A 9,763-nucleotide genomic window follows, 5' to 3' on the forward strand; every position below is an offset into this window, starting at 1 on the left:
TACTGTTGCTGGTATTTTGGCCCATTCCTCCATGCAGATCTCCTCTAGAGCAGTGATGTTTTGGGGCTGTTGCTGGGCAACACAGACTTTCTACTCCAGGACCATGAAATGCTTCTTACGAAGCCACTCCTTCGTTGCCCGGGTGGTGTGTTTGGGATCATTGTCATGCTGAAAGACCCAGCCACGTTTCATCTTCAATGCCCTTGCTGATGGAAGGAGGTTTTCACTCAATCTCACGATACATGGTCCCATCCATTCTTTCCTTTACACGGATCAGCCGTCCTGGTCCCTTTGCATAAAAATATCCCCAAAGCATGATGTTTCCACCCCCATGCTTCACAGTAGGTATGGTGTTCTTTGGATGCAACTCAGCATTCTTTGTCCTCTAAACACGACGAGTTGAGTTTTTACCAAAAAGTTATATTTTGGTTTCATCTGACCATATGACATTCTCCCAATCTTCTTCTGGATCACCCAAATGCTCTCATGCAAACTTCAGACAGGCCTGGACATGTACTGGCTTAAGCAGGGGGACACGTCTGGCACTGCAGGATTTGAGTCCCTGGCGGCGTAGTGTGTTACTGATGGTAGGCTTTGTTACTTTGGTCCCAGCTCTCTGCAGGTCATTCACTAGGTCCCCCCGTGTGGTTCTGGGATTTTTGCTCACCGTTCTTGTGATCATTTTGACCCAACGGGGTGAGATCTTGCGTTGAGCCCCAGATCGAGGGAGATTATCAGTGGTCTTGTATGTCTTCCATTTCATAATAATTGCTCCCACAGTTGATTTCTTCAAACCAAGCTGCTTACCTATTGCAGATTCAGTCTTCCCAGCCTGGTGCAGGTCTACAATTTTGTTTCTGGTGTCCTTTGACAGCTCTTTGGTCTTGGCCATAGTGGAGTTTGGAGTGTGACTGTTTGAGGTTGTGGACAGGTGTCTTTTATACTGATAAGTTCAAACAGGTGCCATTAATACGGGTAAAGAGTGGAGGACAGAAGATACTCTTGAAGAAGTTACAAGTCTGTGAGAGCCAGAAATCTTGCTTGTTTGTAGGTGACCAAATACTTATTTTCCACCATAATTTGCAAATAAATTCATAAAAAATCCTACAATGTGATTTTCTGGATTTTTTTTTTCTTATTTTGTCTGTCATAGTTGAAGTGTACCTATGATGAAAATTACAGGCCTCTCTCATCTTTTTAAGTGGGAGAACATGCACAATTGGTGGCTGACTAAATACTTTTTTGCCCCACTGTATATGGATATAGAGAGAAACATCTATGGATTCAAAAGGTCACCACCATTGTTTATAATTTGTATTTGATCTGGGTTTAGAAAGGAAATCAAAATATGATCAAACACTGTGAGGAGAAAATAATTCTATACTGAACATTAACATATACAGAAAAAAAAATCATTTTTTGCACAAATTTGTTTATATCCCTGTCAGTGAGCATTTCTCCTTTGCCAAGATAATACATCCACCTGTCAGGTGTGGCATATCAAGATGCTGATTGAATAAGAACAATAAAGGCCACTCTCAAATGGGTAGTTTTGTCACATAACACGATGCCAACGTGCAAATGACATGCTGACTGCAGCAATGTCCACCAGAGCTGAATTGAATGTTCATTTCTCTACCATAAGCTGCCTACACGTCGTTTTAGAGAATTTGGCAGTGTGTTCAAACGGCCTCATGACCAGAGACCACGTGTAACCACTCCAGCCCAGGATCTCCACATCTGGCTTCTTCACCTGCGGGATTGTCTGAAACCAGCGACCAGTACAGCTGATGAAACAGGAGGGTTTTTGTCTGTAATAAAGCTGTTTTGTGGGGTACCCATGGCTGTGCCCCTGCCCAATCATGTAAAATCCATAGACCAGGGCCTAATGATTTATTTAAATTGATTGATTTCCTTATATGAACTGTAACTCAGTAAAATAGTTAATTGTTGCATGTTGCATTTATATTTTTGTTCAGTATAGATTATCAATAGTTACATGTATACGGAGTATACAAAACATTAGGCACACCTTCCTAATATTCGTTGGGGCATGGACTCCACAAGGTGTTGAAAGTGGATGCTGGCCAATGCTGACTCCAATGCTTCCCACAGTTGTGTCAAGTTGACTGGATGTCCTTTGGGTGGCGGACCATTCTTGATACACATGGGAAACTGTTGAACCCAGCAGCATTGCAGTTCTTGACACAATCCGATGTGACTGGCACCTACTACCATACTCTGTTCAAAGGCACTTAAATCTTTTATCTTGGCCATTTACCCTCTGAATGGCACACACATGGCCCTGGGACTGAAACCCGCCCTGTGCAACTGGATCCTGTGGACTTCCTGACGGGCTGACCCTGGATGGGAAAGGTAGAAAACAACTCCACTATGCTGATCCTCAACACAGGGGCCCCACAAGGGTGCGTGCTCAGCCTCCTCCTGTACTACTTGTTCACCCATGACTGCGTGGCCACGCACACCTCTACTCAATCATCAAGTTTGCAGATGACACAACAGTAGTAGGCCAAATTACCAACAATGACGAGACAGCCTACAGGGAGGAGGTGAGGGACTTGGTGGAGTGGTGCCAGGAAAATAACATCTCCTTCAACGTCAACAAAATGGAGCTAATCAGGGACTTGAGGAATCAACAGAGAGAGCAAGCCTTTATTCACTTCAATGGGACCGCAGTTGAGAAGGTGGAAGCTTAAAGTTCCTCTGCATACACATCACTGACAATCTGAAATGGTCCACCCAAAATTTGCCTTGGCCCCTAAGACCCTCACCAACTTTTACAGATGTACAATTGAGAGCATCTTGTCAGGCTGTATCACCACCTGGTACGGCAACTGCACCGCCCGCAACCCCAGGGCTCCCTAGAGTGTGGTGTGGTCTGCCCAATGCATCACCGGGGGCACACACTGCCTACCCCCCAGGACACCAACAGCACCCGATGTCACAGGAAGGTCAAAAAGATAATCAAGGACATCAACCACCGGAACCACGGCCTGTTCACCCCCCTGTCATCCAGAAGGCGAGGTCAGTACAGGTGCATCAAAGCTGGGGCAGAGAGACTGAAAAATAGCTTCTATCTCAAGGCCATCAGACTGTTAAATAGTCATCACTTGCCCACTACCACCCGGTTATCTGGATTCACCTGGTCAGTCTGTCATGGAAAGAGCAGGTGTTCCTAATGTTTTGTATAGTCATTGTATACAGTATCTTGTGATGGTAGTCCATTGCTACAAAACATGAATGAGGATTTTTAGAGCATGCCAGCAAGGAATCTGCCACTATGGATTACTTTCTAGGAATCTATATAAACGAATGCATAGCACTCTCCTACACAATTATTATCCTTGATTTGTTTTCCACTTTTTTATTCAAGTCACTCAAGATCCATCAATTAAACTCAATTTGTTTGTAAATTACAATACTTAAATCTATTAGTTAGGACAGGCTTCTGTGTTGATGTGAACTATGACCTCAGATCCTAACGACTTGGGAAGATCTGATGTAGCCTTGGTGGGCCTGGGACCAGGGTTGAGTAAGTCTAGATGCCCACACTAACATGTACAGTCCTGAGTCTAAAGATAAGCAGACCTTTACCGAGTACCAACTAGCAATCCTATTGGCTAGAGCAGGATAACACAAACGCTCAGCCAAAAAAGATCTGCTCATTAGGCAGGCATAGAAAGAGTACTGAAATAGCCTACTCAAGTAGAAGTATTGTTATTTTTATGAAATTTTACTCAAGTAGAAATTAAAATTACTGGTGTAAAAAAAGTAAAAAGTACTCAGAGTACAAGTAATTGAGTTAATTTTCAAATGAAAATATTGACCTTTATAATTAGCTATTTTCGCTAATGTTACCTGAATGTTGTTACACATGATCTTTTCCATGCATAACATTTTTAAAAGGAAGAGAGGAAATTATTATATAATAGGAACTAGGTTCATTTATTTTATGAGTTGCAACAAGGCACATCTGTATGTAAAAAAATAAGGATTTGTTAAAAATATACTTATAACATTTTAAAATAAATTAAACATAAAATATATTGATAAATAAAAAGCAATTAAAAATTAAGCCAATCTTCAATATAGTTCAGACGCCAGAAATAAACATTTCTAATTCTTTCACCCATTCAATTCCTCATTCACCCCTCTGTTACTTGTTTGTTACTTGTCCATGTGACCAGCTGACATTCACTCACTCACTCACTCACCCATTCACCCTCACTCACTCAGTCCCTCTTTCCTCACTAACTCATACACTGACTTAAAAAAACTCGTTCACTTACGCACCAGGGGTGGAAAGAGTACTGATTTGGAAAGTACTTAGAAAAGCTACTCAATTACAATAACGAGAGTAGTTAGTTAGTTACTTTACAACTCTGTCTTCAGGACACCTCAACTCACCCTCCTGGGGCGAGACACTTTGGCGGTCCTCAGCCCGGACGCTACCGTCCCACCTATCCCCAGACCCATTATGGAATAAAGACCAGTCAAACTCCAAGAAGTCCTCTCTTAGGTAGTGTTAGAGGTTAAGATTCTATGTGGTCCATGTTGTACTAGAGAATCTCCCCTTATGAGAGTACTCTAATGTCTTGGGTCCATCTTATGTTTTGGGTCCATTTCATAGTAAATTATAATCATAGACAAGGGTAGGGAATTATAGATTCTGGACCTGCACATAGGGGACAATGCCTACCATTGATCAAACTCCAAGACTAAAGGTAACAATGGGAACCAGCTGGCTTCATGCGCTCATGGCTTTGGGGCCATGGCTTTTTATCATTACTGTCTGTACACACTGCAGTGGATCTGTCCCACTCTCCCCAACACAGTGTTTTCTGGTTTAGTTCTAACCTCAATGAAGGCTCTATATACAGTTGAAGTCAGAAGTTTACATACACCTTAGCTAAATACATTTAAACTTAGTTTTTCACAATTCCTGACATTTAACCCTAATAAAAATTCTGTCTTAGGTCAGTTAGGATCACCACTTTATTTTAAGAATGTGAAATGTCAGAATAATAGTAGAGTGATTTATTTAATCTTTTATTTATTTCATCACTTTCCCAGTGTGTCAGAAGTTTACACACAATCAATTAGTAGCATTGCCTTTAAATTGTTTAACTTGTGTCAAATGTTTTGGGTATCCTTCCACAAGCTTCCCACAATAAGTTGGATGAATTTTGGCCCATTCCTGACTGGGCCATTCCTGACTGTAACTGAGTCAGGATTGTAGGCCTCCTTGCTCGCACACACTTCTTCAGTTCTGCCAACAAATTTTCTATAGGGTTGAGGTCAGGGCTTTGTGATGGCCACTCCAATACCTTGACTTTGTTGTCCTTAAGCCATTTTGCCACAATTTTGGAAGCATGCTTGGGGTCATTGTCCATTTGGAAGACCACTTTGCGACCAAGCTTAAACTTCCTGACTGATGTCTTGAGATGTTGCTTCAATATATCCACATAATTTTTCTGCCTCATGATGCCATCTATTTTGTGAAGTGCACCAGACCCTCCTGCAGCAAAGCACCCCCACAACATGATGCTGCCACCCCCGTGCTTCACAGTTGGGATGATGTTCTTCGGCTTGCAAGTCTCCCCCTTTTTCCTCCAAACATAACGATGGTCATTTCCACAGTTCCATTTTTGTTTTATCAGACCAGAGGACATTTCTCCAAAAAGTACGATCTTTGTCCCCATGTGCAGTTGCAAACCGTAGACTGGCTTTTTTATGGCGGTTTTGGAGCAGTGGCTTCTTCCTTGCTGAGCGGTCTTTCAGGTAATGTCGATATAGGACTTGTTTTACTGTGGATATAGATACTTTTGTACCTGTTTCCTCCAGCATCTTCACAAGGTCCTTTTCGGTTGTTCTGGGATTGATTTGCACTTTTCGCACCAAAGTACGTTCATCTCTAGGAGACAGAACATGTCTCCTTCCTGAGCGGCATGACGGCTGCATGGTCCCATGGTGTTTAAACTTGTGTACTATTGTTTGTAAAGATGAACGTGGTACCTTCAGGTGTTTGGAAATTGCTCCCAAGGATGAACCAGACTTGTGGAGGTCTACAAAAGAATTCTGAGGTCTTGGCTGATTTCTTTTGATTTTCCCATGATGTCAAGCAGCGAGGCACTGAGTTTGAAGGTAGGCCTTGAAATACATCCACAGGTACACCTCCAATGGACTCAAATGATGTCAATTAGCCTATCAGAAACTTCTAAAGCCATGACATAATTTTCTGGAATTTTCCATGCTGTTTAAAGTTACAGTCAACTTAGTGTATGTAAACTTCTGATCCACTGGAATTGTGATACAGTGAGTACCTCGGTTTCATCCTTGAGACACAATGTACCCCAGGAAGGATATCTGGATGAGGGCTGATTTCAAAGTTTTACTGCTAACCTACAAAGCATTACATGGGCTTGCTCCTACCTATCTCTCTGATTTGGTCCTGCCGTACATACCTACACGTACGCTATGGTCACAAGACGCAGGCCTCCTAATTGTCCCTAGAATTTCTAAGCGAACAGCTGGAGGCAGGGCTTTCTCCTATAGAGCTCCATTTTTATGGAACGGTCTGCCTATGCATGTCAGAGATGCAAACTCGGTCTCAACCTTTAAGTCTTTACTGAAGACTCATCTCTGCAGTGGGTCATATGATTGAGTGTCGTCTGGCCCAGGAGTGGGAAGGTGAACGAAAAGGCTCTGGAGCAACGAACCACCCTTGCTGACTCTGCCTGGCCGGTTCCCCTCTTTCCACTGGGATTCTCTGCCTCTAACCCTATTACAGGGGCTGAGTCACTGGCTTACTGGGGCTCTCTCATACCGTCCCTGTGAGGGGCGCGTCACCTGAGTGGGTTGAGTCACTGATGTGATCGTCTTGTCTGGGTTGGCCCTGTCCGGGGGTGTCCTCGGCTGGGGCCACAGTGTCTCCTGACCCCTCCTGTCTCAGCCTCCAGTATTCATGCTGCAGTAGTTTGTGTCGGGGGGCTAGGGTCAGTTTGTTTTATCTGGAGTACTTCTCCTGTCCTATTCGGTGTCCTGTGTGAATTGAAGTGTGCTCTCTCTAATTATCTCTTTCTCTCTTTCTTTCTCTCTCTCGGAGGACCTGAGCCCTAGGACCATGCCTCAGGACTACCTGAAATAATGACTCCTTGCTGTCCCCAGTCCACCTGGCCGTGCTGCTGCTCCAGTTTCAACTGTTCTGCCTTATTATTATTGGACCATGCTGGTCATTTATGAACATTTGAACATCTTGGCCATGTTCTGTTATAATCTCCACCCAGCACAGCTAGAAGAGGACTCGCCACCCCACATAGCATGGGTCCTCTCTAGGTTTCTTCCTAGGTTTTGGCCTTTCTCTGGAGTTTTTCCTAGCCACCGTGCTTCTACACCTGCATTGCTTGCTGTTTGGGGTTTTAGGCTGGGTTTCTGTACAGCACTTTGAGATATCAGCTGATGTACTATAGGGCTATATAAATAAATTTGATTTGATTTGATATCTGAGGTACGTGAAACTTTTTGGCTTTCACGAACAAGTGATGAGAGAGGAGTCTTTGAAGGATATTGCGAACATGTTGGATGTGTTCAACCATGGACCTGGAGAAGTTGAGGATGTCATCCAGGTACACAAACATGAATTGGTGAAGGAAGTTGCGCAGCACATCATTAACTAGGGCATGGAAAACGGTGGGAGCATTAGTAAGTCCAAACGGCATGACCTGGTACTCATAATGTCCATTAGGGGTGTTGAACGCTGTCTTACACTCGTCTCCCTGTCTGATGCGCACCAGATTGTACGCGTTCCCTAAATCCAATTTTGAGAAAACCGTAGCTCCTTGTAGTCTCTCAAAAGTTGACGACATAAGAGGAAGAGGTTAACAGTTCTTGATGGTAATGTTATTTAAACCCTGGTAATCGATACAAGGATGTAGTCCCCCATCCTTCTTCCCAACCCCCCCCCCCACCCCCACGCAGAGTGAGACCATGGAACTTATTTTGTGACTTGTTAAGCACTTTTTTACTCCTGAACTTATTTAGGCTTCCCATAACAAAAGGGTTGGATAGTTATTGACTCAAGGCATTTCAGCATTTCATTTTGTATTCATTTGTAAAAATGTCTAAAAACATAATTCCAATTTTACATTATGGGGCATTGTGTGTAGGCCAGTGAAACAAAATATAAATGTAAAACATTTGTAACACAACAAAATGTGGAAAAAGTCAAGGTGTGTGAATACTTTCTGAAAGCACAGTAGACATTAGTCAACAGCCTGGATGTCATGTATACTCCCTCTCCGGCGCTTGAGGTTGCCAGTCTGCTTATTATTACTCACACCTGTCACCATTGTTACGCGCACCAGTGTCTCATCAGACTCACCTGGACTCCATCACCTTCCTGAATACCTTCCCTATAACTGTCACTCCCATTGGTTCTTTCCCTAGGTGTTATTGACTGTTTGTGTTTCATGTCTGTACGGTACTCGTGTATCTTGTATTGTTCCATGTTCGTTTATTCATTAAATATTCACTCCCTGTACTTGCTTCCCAACTCCTAGCGTACACCTTATAGAATAACGCCTCTCCAAAGGGAAGCAACAGTGATTTTTGTATTTTTGTATTTCTTTTTTACTGGTGACGTCGGGTCCAAGGGCCTCTGACATAGCTGTCTCGTCAGGCTTCCTGATGTCGGCGTCCTGATGTCTCAGCTGGCTCAACAGGATCTCAATTCTTAGTTTTCCCGTCAAGCGTCTGTGGCGGACGCTACCGAGGATGCCTCAGCTAGCTCGTCAAGCTCCCATGCCTCAGCCGGCTCGTCAGGCTCCTATGCCTTAGCTGGCATTGCCAGGTTCCGCGCCTCAGCAGAAGCGATCGGCCCGCTTTTGGACCCCAGGATCGTCCCTCTGGTCGGAGTCCTGCGGCTAGAGTCGCGTGTCAGGGTGGGGTTACTGTCACCTATACTCCCTCTCCGGTGCACGAGGTCGCCAGTCTATTATTACGCACACCTGTCACCATCGTTACGCACAACAGCGCCTCATCAGACTCACCTGGACTCCATCACCTTCCTGATTACCTTCTTTATAACTGTCATTCCCTTTGGTTCTTTCCCTTGGCGTTATTGACTGTTTGTGTTTCATGTCTGTACACTACTCGTGTTTCTTGTATTGTTCCATCTTCGTTTATTTATTAAATATTCACTCCCTGTACTTGCTTCCTGACTCCTAGCGTATATGTTACACTGGGTCACACTTTTTTTGGGATAGTTTGGATTTTCTATCTGGTGATGCTCTACACATGGTCATACTATCAACAATGATCTATTGATAAGCAGCTGCTTGCTAATGTTACGGTCAGGGTTTAGTATAAGGGTAAGAGTTAAGGTTAGGGTTAGTAGTTAGTTAGTTGAAAATGTTACTGATAGTCTGTAGAGCATCTACAGATGGACTATCCAAATAAAGCGTTACCACAGCCTGTAATGAGTAGCCATGGATTCTGAACTCCCAAAGTGATGTCACTGTTTCAGAGTAAGGAAAGGCACATCTGATGACCTCACTAATACTTGTTTTTGTTCTCACTCAAAACTATGCAATAAGGGACTGAAATCAGTTTAGCTTGTGTCCTAATGAAACACAGTGGAAACAAAGGATTGGACTTTTTCAAACCAAAGCTTTGAATGTATTCATTCATAGAAAATGCAAACAGCAATATAAATGTATCTTGTCCAATGGACTTTTCAATTACG

Source organism: Oncorhynchus masou, chromosome 1 (assembly GCF_036934945.1).
Source record: "Oncorhynchus masou masou isolate Uvic2021 chromosome 1, UVic_Omas_1.1, whole genome shotgun sequence".
NCBI classification, from domain to species: domain Eukaryota; kingdom Metazoa; phylum Chordata; class Actinopteri; order Salmoniformes; family Salmonidae; genus Oncorhynchus; species Oncorhynchus masou.